We start from the raw sequence: 12,290 nt of genomic DNA on the forward strand, positions 1-12,290 counted from the left end.
TAACTTACAATTTGAGTGTTATACGATGCAAGCATATCCAACTGGTGGAGTTTTATTAACAAATGGATTAAGTTTTCGGTTAATGAAGTATTACTGGTATCTAAATAACACGAAATGCACGTAGTTCTATCAGCAGAAGTGTATCATTGTAATTATTACTATTTGACCTTCACGAGTAGTTCAAACGGATAACCGATCGTGTGAGGTGCAACTATTCTTCGGAAAAATGAATACACCAGAGTGTAAGAAGGTAGTCATGAAGCCACGGACAAGTTTTCAGCTAGTCCGAAATCACTGGATTTATTCTATATACCAGCTGCAAACGGTAATATTGAACTGTTACAGAAACAAGAGTTTTACAGGAAGGAAAAGAGTAGAATTACATCTTAGCTGTAAATTTATCAACGGAAATTACTGTGGTATAGCGAGAGTCGACTCTCATCTACAGGCAAACATCATGGGTACTACGGTAATTACTAGTGCAAAAGCGATACTGATCGGCCAGAAAATCCCTTCATCATTTTACCTAGTCAGAAAATTTCCTTTGTAAATTACACACTAGATACTACCGTACTACAGACCACAGATAAATTGATTGATGCAAAAAAGTGGCAAATTGATATCGATCGAATGTTAAGACATATTCGGGTATATCACTGTGGGCGGAAGCCAAGCAGCAGACTTCAGCAGGAAGGCTAAGGCGAACGCAACTAACGGTACCAAGAGCTTTTACGAACCGTTTGTATACTATAGCAAAGTCGTTAAGCAAGCAAGGCAGAAGGAAAGCCGCTCATACCTTCGAAATAAGAAGCCCTCTGCGGTCATAATGAATGACGTCAGGCGAACATTAGCCACTACTTCACTCCCTAAACACACCAGCCGTTTAGCTCGTAAGGGAGTTGGTCGGACCGATTCATGGCGAACATGAACTTCACACTCGATCCCATGATTTCAACGAAGTAACGTCTGGCACAAGTCTGCTGTAGATTTCCTGCACTTTACTGACAACAGCAGCAGCTACTGGGAGGGATGGCTACCTCGCCATAATCAACAGTCGAGAAGTTCAACACCACAGTCTGTCTCAGTCGCAGATAAGAAGACCTGGAGGTCTTTCCTTCCCACCAGGATCGGGACACAAGAGTACCTGAAATTCCGGAAGACTGAATAGGACCTACCTGGGCGCCAGGTCGGTATCGTCGAACTTCACGGCTACACGGCAACCGTCATTGCCGTCCCACGGATGACGAAGAAGGGTGGTGTGCGCGAGGCGACAAAGCACCTCTCAAGTCGGCGTGTGTAAGTTCAATACACGCGCCGTCATCACTCACTGGCGCGGAGTCTCGGTGCAGGCGGTGCCAAAGCCACCGCAAGCGGCGAATCGCCAGTGCAGCAGCCGGCTGGAACCAAGGGTGCGGTGGCAGTTGCCGTGAGCTGGCTGAAGGCCGCTTACAACGCGATTCCCCTGTGGACATTGACAGATGATGCCGACCACGAGCCAAGATGCCACCTGTATTTATATGGAAATAAATAATTAATTCTGAATCTTCTTTCAATGCGGCCACCGGCGACCACAGGTCACTACCACCCTTTCGAGGAAAGCTGGAAAGGGGCGAAGTGGCAGAGTGTTTCCTGACAGAGAACCAACTCTACAAACGCCCTCCCAATAGTCGCCTCTTGCAGTTCATTAGAGTATTGTATAAAAATTTAAAGTAAATCGGCGAAGAACCTTTCGAGATTTTTGGCAATAACGTTTTCCCCTTATATATTACATGTATTTTGTACTTTATACTACATATATAAAAACTACATACATCCCGCGACCGCTGCGGTCGCAGGTTCGAATCCTGCCTCGGGCATGGATGTTTGTGATGTCCTTAGGTTAGTTAGGTTTAAGTAGTTGTAAGATATAGGGGACAGATGACCTCAGATGTTAAGTCCCATAGTGCTCAGAGCCATTTGAACCATTTTTGAAGACTAGATACATACAAACACGAGCGTAAACGAATGCAAGAGTGTGTCAAAATTTCGAAGCAACTAGTGAAGAAGTTTCGGGGAGTCACGATTTTGTACAAACGAACATTTACGTTTCTATATATTTCCCGTATAATTAGTACATACACACTTATATATCATATAAGGCCCTCCAGTAGATTTACAAAAACACATTCATGTTCTAATCCAACATTGCGTCAAAATTACAAAGCATTCGGTGAAGCACTTAAGGAGATTTAAGACTTTAAACCTTTACATTTTTTCTCATATACATGGAAATGTTCATTTGTACGAAATCGTTAATCTCGGAGAGTCATTCTTCGATTGCTTCGAAAGTCTGACCCTACATTGCACCCGAATACCAACGTGTTTTCATGTACCTACCGAAACGCATACGTTTTTAGTAAGTATATCACTTTTTTCTTCAAAATCGTCAATCCCTGGCAGTTCTTCACCAACTACTTCGAAACTTAAACACAAAATCGCAGTCCAATACACGCGTGTTTTATAAACATACTGGAGTGCCTTTGTTTATTACGTATGTTAGAAGGAAGGCCAGCGTTGTCCGTAATATTGATGGTTTTTTGACAGACCGTCAATATTACGGCCAACGCTGACCTTCCTTCTAATTTCACGTTAATGGTAGTTGTGCACACAGCTCTCTATGGAGTCGCCAATCAATATTACGTATGTAATACATAACTTGTATAGCATACAGCGCACCAGTGTGTATATAAAAACACGCTCGTATTCCAATGCAACGATTTGTCAAAATTTCAAAGCAGTCCCTGAAGCACTTTTGGAGAGATATGATTCTGAAAAAACGAAAATTTACATTTTTATGGCTATAGATTGATGTACTGTAACAGAAAAAGAGACGGGCACGACCTCGTTCTGCAAATGTTATTTTTCCGTTCATCAAATTTTCCAAGTCTCCTAGATTGTTACTACTATGCCATAATAAACAGTATTCACGAGCAATCGCGGGAACTTTATTTCAAGCGATATAGATTTACAAAGGGCTATTGTGCCACGTCTGCAAGTCGACTAGCATAAAAAACGACAAAAATTCAAAAATTTTCTTTTTATTGTTTTACGCTACATTTCGATAGTATCTAGCCTTTTGTTCTGTCGTTTAAAATCCTTTTCGTCCACACCAGACCAATACCTCTTCATTCAGCTACTCGAAGAACCATACGGCTGTAGCTTATACATATACATTTTTCTCCGAAATTAGTTTTATAAAGCCCCAGGCCTGAAACACTCAACGGGCGGGATGGAAAACTTGAAAGTATGCTATAATACTCACTCCAGCGAAGTATTTTATGAGTTGGTTAGGGCCCGCTAATGAATCCGCCATCAATCAAGTTTCGTGGAGCGAGTTTTCACCGAGACGAGCCGGGAAGCGGGGGAAAGCGCAGGAAATGTAAGCCAGCTCTGGCACACGCAACCTCCCCCCCAACCGTTCACCGCCCTTCCCACCCACGCTACCAAGTTTGTAATTGTGTCGCCAAGCCACGATGGGGGCGGGGGAAATCCCTCATACCCTCCAGTGCCCTAACTCCAGGCATCTCCCTCCAGCCCGTTCCGGTCCTCGGTTGTTCCTGTGGCAAATTATTCATTAGGTTATTGAGATGAAAATGTTGCTGCTTTAAAGTTTTGTTTCGTTTCCCTTATTAGCCATTATTGTGTTTATGGTGAGGCCTGTGGCGAGGCCCCGAAATCACTTTTTTCCGCTGCGCTAACGTTAAGGAAACTTTCCAAATTAAAGACTTTCCGAAAATCAGAAATAATAGCGGTCGCAGCTTCGTCTCTCTGGAGGAGATTTGCGAATTATAAATTATTCAAATTACGACTGCTTTACGTAAGTCCTATTGTATAATTTAATACTTATCTCGCGGAATGACGTATCCTGATATAATTTAACTACGTGAGAAGTTACAATAACAAGTCTGAAAAGTTTTAACGGGGAAAGAACTGAAATGGAATTCTTGCGACGATGACCTCCCTGTCGTGAGAATGGAAACTCCGTTAGCATTTCGATTAAAATTTCTTGCACCAATTCTTATTAACCAATCCTGGTTTCAACTGCGTCTGAAAATAAGTTGTACAACGATTCGCATGGTACCGCTGAATCACTCCCCTTTCTCAAAGGTTTTGTATTCGTTGTGTGTTAGAGAATTAATTTATCTGACAGTACACGACTATTTGTCCATGATAAGTTGACGATTGGCTCAGTGGCTGGAGGTAACGTCCATGCCACGCTCGCTTTACACTTTCGTCGGTTCGGAAATCACCTAATTTGGTGACATATTCATGCTTGAGAGTCTTAACTACAATTTGGTATTATTTTCTATCAAAATAATGAAGAGTGAAAGTAGATGAATGTACAAAATACGACACTACGGATCGAAAGTCAAAACTGATTTTTGAAATCTGTTTGCATACTGCATTTATTAAACATAGAACAGCCTAGTGTTTACAGAGTGTAGTTAATTGTGCTTGAAAAAACTGTTCACTAAAGATCACTGCCTTTTGTATATGATTCAAGATCGTCATCATCATCATCGCTTGCGGGCGTGGTATTGACGATAAATTCATCGATGGCCATTTACATTATTCCATCTCGTGTCCAGTACTCTTGTTCCAGCTGTTGTATTTGCCTGCAGTATTGTTCCTAGTACTGTACAGTAACTGGAAGGAAAGTAGCATTAACGAGATTCTGCAAATTTTCTTTCGACGTGTCAGCAGTGATATTTTTCACCCTGAAATTGTTTTTTATTTTGGCTCATGCCAATTCTACCGGATTTAGGTCGCAGTTGTAAACGGACTAATTTCTGGCCTCTGCTCTCAGCGTTTTTATCCGCAACAACGTACACTTTCACGGCTGGTTTGTTTTCGTTTATTTTAGATAACGTTTCAGCCTCCCACACTGCGTCGTTGCATCTTTTTCGCCCGACTCGAAACCACTCTAACATTGTAATCATATTTATTAGGCATTGTGTCGAACTTCATGCTGTGGAATGGCGCATTATCTGTACAATCACAGAACTGGGTGGAATATTAAGAACCACCATATCCGTATATCCCCCCCTCCCCGTTACTCCTGACGACGTCCTCTAGTTTCGTCGACTTTAAGATGTTTGCAAGTCAGTGGAGACAGCTCAAAAGTTCTACACAAATTAAAGCAGTATGCCAGACCGAGTTCCTTGGTTTGTCTCCTGATCTGGCACACAGTTTTGTCATGAAGTTTCAAAAGGCACACACTTCACTGCACTTCATTGTAGTTTCTTGCAATTTGCTGAAAGTTCTTGTGGAAGTACTTATGGAAGTTTTTCTCAAACCTACAGAAGTTGCGTACGTTCAGTACCAGTGCGTATATATCAGTATCAAAAAGAAGAATGGCACAAAGACAGATGTTCCAAAATAAATGTACCATTGGAACCTCTAAACACATATAATTGGCAAAACCATCAAGGATGTGCGAAATGAATTTACCAATCAATTTGTTACACCAGAAAGGAAAACAGAATGGCATTGCAGATATCTTTACATCTTAGCTGATTTTTTAATGATATCGTACATATAAATGCATTTCATTTGTGATAAAAGTTGAAAATATTGGTTGCAAAAATCGAAGACTGATTAAAAGGCTGTCTCTTGGTGAGTTACTGCTTCGGATTTTTGTTTCCTGTTATCGAATATTTGATTGTACAGAGTGTTTCAGAAGTGATGGTCAATATCCAGGGGTATGACAGGAATGTTCACTCTAATGCAAGCTTTTTGCTTTCCATAGTTTGGGAAGTGGCAGTATGGATCAAATCAAGATAAAGTTACCAGTAAACATGAGCTCTAAAATGCATACCTTAACATCTGTTTATTTTCCGTACGTTGGAACACAACTCTTCTAATGAACAAGTGCTCATAACTTTTGAGGTATGTATTTTAGAGTGCATGTTTACTGGACGTTTTTCTTGTTTCGGTCCATACTACCACTTCCAAAAATATGGAAAGCAGAGAGATTGCAGTAGAAGAGATTTGTTTCACAATATTGAAGATCAAGAATATCTTACGGCTCTTAAGGTATGCTTTTTAGAGCTCATGTTTACTTGACTTTTTCCTTTCGAATGCTCATTCGTGTCATATCCATGAATACTGACCATCACTTTTCAAACACCCTGTACGATAGACCAGAGAAGTTTGAAATCTGCATGAGACATGCTCAAAGTTTCTGATGTAAGTGAAGTCCTCTGATTTTAATTAATTGAATGGTGTGTTTGTATTTAACATCAATATGTATATCACTAACATTTTTTATCCTTTACTTTAGTGTCTCGATTTTTATCCGTATTGTAACAACAGTGGCGACTTCTCTGGTTTTTAAGAATTATTGCACTTCTGCAGCAAGTTCCCGAAATAGACTTACCCCAGTGATTTGAGAAATTAAACTTGTGTAAAATGAAATGAAATGATCGAATGGCATTGCTGGCCCGGAGGCCCCATCTGGGGATGTTTGGCCGCCGTGTGCGAGTCTTATTTCAACCGACACCACATTGGGCTACTCGCGGGCCGGTGATCGGGATGAAATGATGATGAGGACAACACAATGTCCAGTCCACGAGCGGAGAAAATCTCCAACCAGGCCGGGAATCGAACCTGGGCCCGCTGCATGGGAGGCAAACACGTTACCATCTAGCTAAACAGGCGGACAATGTTCAAATCTTAACATCTCAGTATGTGCATACAGAAGTTACTTCCTAGTGAACTCAAGTCTCCCGGAACACATCGTATCTAAGGGCAGCTTGGCATTGGCCACGGTCGGAGACAAATTAATATCTTCAGGTAATTCCGATTTTCTCCGCTTGTGGCAGCACTAGAAAATCGTCTAGTTTTCGTGGCCAAACAGTACTTTTCGCCCCAGCAACTGAGTGGTCAAGACTGATGACTACCACGCTGGGTTCCAGGTTCGACTGATGATCTCGGGAATTTTCCCAGGAGATAAGAGTGGTAAAGTAAACTGAACAGGTACTCGGCCGAGTACTTGCGGTTCCAAGGTCAAGAAGCACTGCAAAGACCGGCATAGTGGTGTGCTGACCACTTGCTTCTCCACAACGTATCGAATGAAGCCATTGGCAGAGGATGATACGGCAGTCAGTCTCACCCAATGGCTCGCTAGGTGTATAAATTGGAGTTCCCTGCTGCGTTTCTCTGCCTGTATTTGAAGGCTAATTCCACGAAGAATAGAGGTTCCCTAGAAAGGTTTGTGATTATACACACATCAAAAAAAGTTTTGGATCACCCCGATTCCCAAAACTCCTGAAGATAGACGTTGACTGTGGATATTGTATCACAGACATAGTCCCTTTGACTGTTCAGAAATGTCATTAAACCCACCCAAAGATGCAAACGACCATGCACGAGCAGCGCCTATAAGACTGAGGGGATCCGACAGCCGATTAGTTCCAGTCATTCCACCAGTAAGTAGGTACACCGCTCTTGTTGTCTGTAGTTCAACCTTGTCTAGACGGTCAATACCGCGGTTCGATCGCGTCCGCATTGTTACTTTGTGCCAGGAAGAACTCTCAACGAGGGAAGTGTGCACGCGTCTCGAAGTTAGCCAAAGGGAAGTTGTTAGAACAAGGAGGAGATACAGAAAGACAGGAACTGTCGATGACGTGCCTCGCTCAGGCCGCCCAAGGGCTACTACTGCAGTGGATGACCGATATCTACGGATTAGGAGGAAACCTGACAGCAACGCCACCGTGTTGAATAATGCTTTTCGTGCAGCCACAGGACGTCGTGTTACAACTCAAACTGAGCCCAGAAGGCTGCATGATGCGCAACTTCAATCCCGAAGTCTATGGCGAGTCCACCTTTGCAACCACGACACAACGCAGTGCGGTACAGATGGGACCAACAACATGCCGAATGGACCTCTCAGGATTGGCGTCACGTTCTCTTCGCCGATGTGTGTCGCATAGACCTTCAGCCAGACAATCGTCGGAGACGTGTGTGGATGCAATGCGGTCAGGCTGAACGCCTTAGACACATTGTCCAGCGAGTGCAGCAAGGTGGACGTTTCCTGCTGTTTTGGGATGGCATTACGTGGGGCCGACGTAAGCCGCTGGTGGTCATGATAGGCACCTTAATGGCTGTACGATACGTGAATGTCATCCTCCGACCGATAGTGCAACCATATCGGCAGCATAATGGCGAGGAATTCGTCTTCATGGCCGATAATTCACGCTCCCATAGTACACATCTTGTGAATGACTTTCTTCAGGATAACGACTTCGCTCGACTAGTGACCAGCATGTTCGCCAGACATGAATCCTATCGAACATGCCTGGGATGGATTGACAAGGACTGTTTAAGGACGACGTCACCCACCAACCACTCTGATAAATCTACACGGAATCGCCGTTGAGCGGATGGACAATCTGGACCAACAGTGCTTTGATGGACTTGTGGATAGCGTGCCACGACGAATACAGGCATGCATCAATGCAAGAGGACGTGCTACTGGGTATTAGAGGTACCGGTGTGTACAGCAATCTCGACCACCCCCTGTGAAGGTCCCGCTGTATGGTAGTACAACATGCAATGTGTGGTTCTCATGAGCAATATAAAGGGCGGAAATGATGTTTATGTTGATCTCTATCCCAATTTTCTGTACAGGTTCCGGAACTTTCAGAATGGAGATGATGCGAAACTTTTGTTGTTGTGTGTACTTTGTTACAACATGTATTAACAGCTAACCTGATACACGTAGAGTAACCAGTACTTCATCAGCGACTGAGCAGAACTGCCGCATTTCGGTAGCAGTCAGCGCAGGCGAGAATGGCGCTGCATATTCTTGAGTACTGATTATTCCTCACGCGTTTTACTCTTCCTGTTAAAACATATTGATAAAACGAATACCGCGCTAGACTAATTTGTGACAGCTCTATCGAAAGGGAGCCGCGCATGTAACCGCGCGGTCTCAGGCGCCTTGTCACGGTTCGCGCGGCTCCTCCGTATGAGGTCCGAGTCCTCCCTCCGGCATGGATGTGTGTCTTGCCCTTTGCGTAAGTACGTTTAAGTTAGATTAAGTAGTGTGTAATCCTAGGGACCGATAACCTCAGAAGTTTGGTCCCATAGGAAATTACCACCTACCTAATAATATACTGGAAGGGAAATGTATCGCTTTAACAATAATTTTTGTTGTAGCGGTGAACAAACCGAGACTTCCCGCCGACACTGGGCGACGCATGAAAGACGTGATGAACAATTTGTTTGGCGTGACTCCAGCTACATACTGCTAAAACTAAACGACAAATACTGACCAAAGATAAGACAAAATTCGCCTGATGACTCTTAAGAGGGTCTGATTATCCGGAAATCAGAGGAAGGTTTGTCCCATTTGTGCATGTTAAGACTAAGTCTGTTACAAGCAGATGTGCAGCGTATGTTGTATCACCAATTTCGAACGTGGGATGAGGTCATCAATGGCACACAGCTGACAGCATACCTGAGATTATACAAGAATTTCAACTTCTGAAAGCAATAGTGTCTGGGGCGAAGTTTCAGTATCACACAGAAAATGTTTTAACATTCTACTGAAAGTGACCACCAAACGTTTTTGACTAACGAAATGGTTCATATGGCTCTAAGCACTATGGGATTCAACATCTGAGGTCATCTGTCCCTTAGATTTAGTACTTAAACCTAACTATCCCAAGGACCCCATACATCCATGCCCGAGGCAGGATTCGAAGCTGCCACCGTAGCAGCAGCGCAGTTCCGGACTGAAACGCCCAGAACCGCTCGGCCACATCGGCCGGTTTTTGCCGAACACAATGCCTGTCGGTGACATAATGGTCGTTCAGGAATCCCAAAATGAATTACTGGACTTGAAGGTATAATGAGGAGCAGATACGGACTTTGATCACGATTTAGTGATGACAAGGACGCAACTGAAGTTAATCAGAATTGTCTGATAAAATCAATGAGAAAGGTAGCGCGATATTGAAGTACTAAGCAATGGCAAATTGCGATTGATTTATTTTCTAATGCTATAAATGCTGTGACGATATATAATACAACTGACATTCTAGCTGAGGAGAAAGGCGTATTTCGAGCACCTATCTTAAACAGACAAATATAGTCGTATATGGAAGTTTCTTCGAATACTGTCCCATAACCTGTTTATAATCCAATATTCAGATCCGACTAGTAAATCAAAAATAACTCTAACGCATCTTGGATGCTGCAAGCAACAATAAGAATTCCCAGCGTCTACAGATGTGATTAGCTCTACCTCTTTTCCTTTGGGTACAGTGAAGAAGTCTTATAAAGTGCTGCTGCCTGGGGCTGTTAACTGATTGACGGAAGGCGAGAATCACTAGGTGAACCGCACAGCTCATAAAAAGGTTTCTGCTGAAAGCTTAAGTTTCAGCCAGATACACATAGAAATTAGTGCTCTTTTAGACAAGTACAGTAGGGGCGAGAAATGATGGCAGCGAGATCGTTCTCCATTGTTTTGTGCAATGAGCGAAGAATTTCTTTCAGAGCTGAAGGACAGGAATAAACACAAAGTGCTATGTGGGACAAAGCTTTTAGGCTTGAAGGCCAAGAGGAATTTTTGCTCAAAATTCTGTGAGGTGATCCGTGACCAGCTCAGAGCATTTACTTTGATAGTGAGGGGAGTTTCCACACGTAAGCATGTGCACACTTTCTCTTTGGCTGTGACCAGAAACCTGTTGCACAGTGAGCGAGATTTTCTTCCCACTATCTCACTCCATGGGCGAAGGGCGAAAAGTGCTTCACTGCATAACCACGGCAGAATATGTAAGAGTACGGAATTTTTCAGCATGTTTTTTCAGTTATCATTGGTTGTAACACCCGAGGTCTTTTCAGCTGGGCGGCGAGATACCAGTGCTGTCAGCTAAGTTTTGTAGAGAAAGTAAGAAAACATTTCTCTTTAGAGTGTCGTAACTAGGCACTTGCCCTTGGGGGATCGCAGCGATGGGTTATTCATAGGGCATCATAGGGATCGTACTCATTTACTTAAAGCTGCAGAGCGATAAGTCTCCAGCTTAGAACAGAACTCGGATGCCAGGACTGAACTTACTTTTCTCAGCAATTACAGCATACAACTTTTCTCGTACATCATTAGATTGGCAAGCATGTGACGTATTTGCATCCACCAAGATGAGGTGAGTATGAAGCTGGCTAGCTGCAACCACTATGCGCATTGGCGAGAATACTTGTGTTTTCTCTTGCTTGACTGGGTTATTGTTTGCTCATTACCTTGTTCCATGGTAAAATTAAAGCAATAGCAGCCCTCGGACCTGGTTTCGGCACTACTATTAGTGTCTTCATCGGAAGTAAAACATTCAAACTGGTCTCTAACATAAGTACATAAATTATGGTGAAATTGTTTTATAAAAGGGCAAGTACTGGCTAACAGTACAAGAAAGAAACAATACTGCGGGCAAGTGAACATTACACCAACAGTGCCATCTAGTAGATGCGAATACAAATAGGCTACTTAACATCCAAAATAGAGGCAGATGAATGTTATTTAGTTCACGAAGTAAAATGCAATGTTTTATTTGACAGCAGCAGACATGGTAAATTTTTGTCTCCATAAGAGCTTACAAGTACATTTTAAAGGATGACGCGGGCGCCTCAACAATCAATTCAACAGAACTAGATCAAGAAATCTTGCGAAGTTATTGCAACATCGAAGCCGTGTACACCTCACGATTGTACCTTCGCCGTCGAGCCCTTTGGGACTATCAGATGAACAAGTTCCTTGTCCTCGGCTATGACGGTCGAAACGGTTTTTTCGCACTGGCCACCCGTCTTTCCCACAGCTTAAAAGAATAATGGTGAATTTGAGAGGATAATTGGAGACTCTCTTTCTCAAACCGTTAATGTCCTCGTAGAAGCATAGAAATTTGTGAGGAAGAAAACTCAGTATTATTATAAGAGTATGGAGGCTGTCTTTAGGCTGAATTGGAGCTGTCAGCGTTGAGCTCCACTTGAAAAACAACATAGTCTAGCTGCAGACACTGGTAAATATTATGTTCACGAAGGTTTATTATTGTACTGAAACACGCCTGATACAAATCAGGATATTTAGAGGGTCACCTGCGACAATTGGAAATCCTGCTGAATTTGGTTTTATGCTGTGTTCTCCCTTGTGCATATTATGTGAAGAAATTTCATTCAATTTATGTGCAAGGTGTAAGAAAACGTTATGTTTTAACCATTTATATACAGATCATTGTTGTAATGATTTTGTATCATAA

This window comes from Schistocerca serialis, chromosome 5 (assembly GCF_023864345.2).
Source record: "Schistocerca serialis cubense isolate TAMUIC-IGC-003099 chromosome 5, iqSchSeri2.2, whole genome shotgun sequence".
NCBI classification, from domain to species: domain Eukaryota; kingdom Metazoa; phylum Arthropoda; class Insecta; order Orthoptera; family Acrididae; genus Schistocerca; species Schistocerca serialis.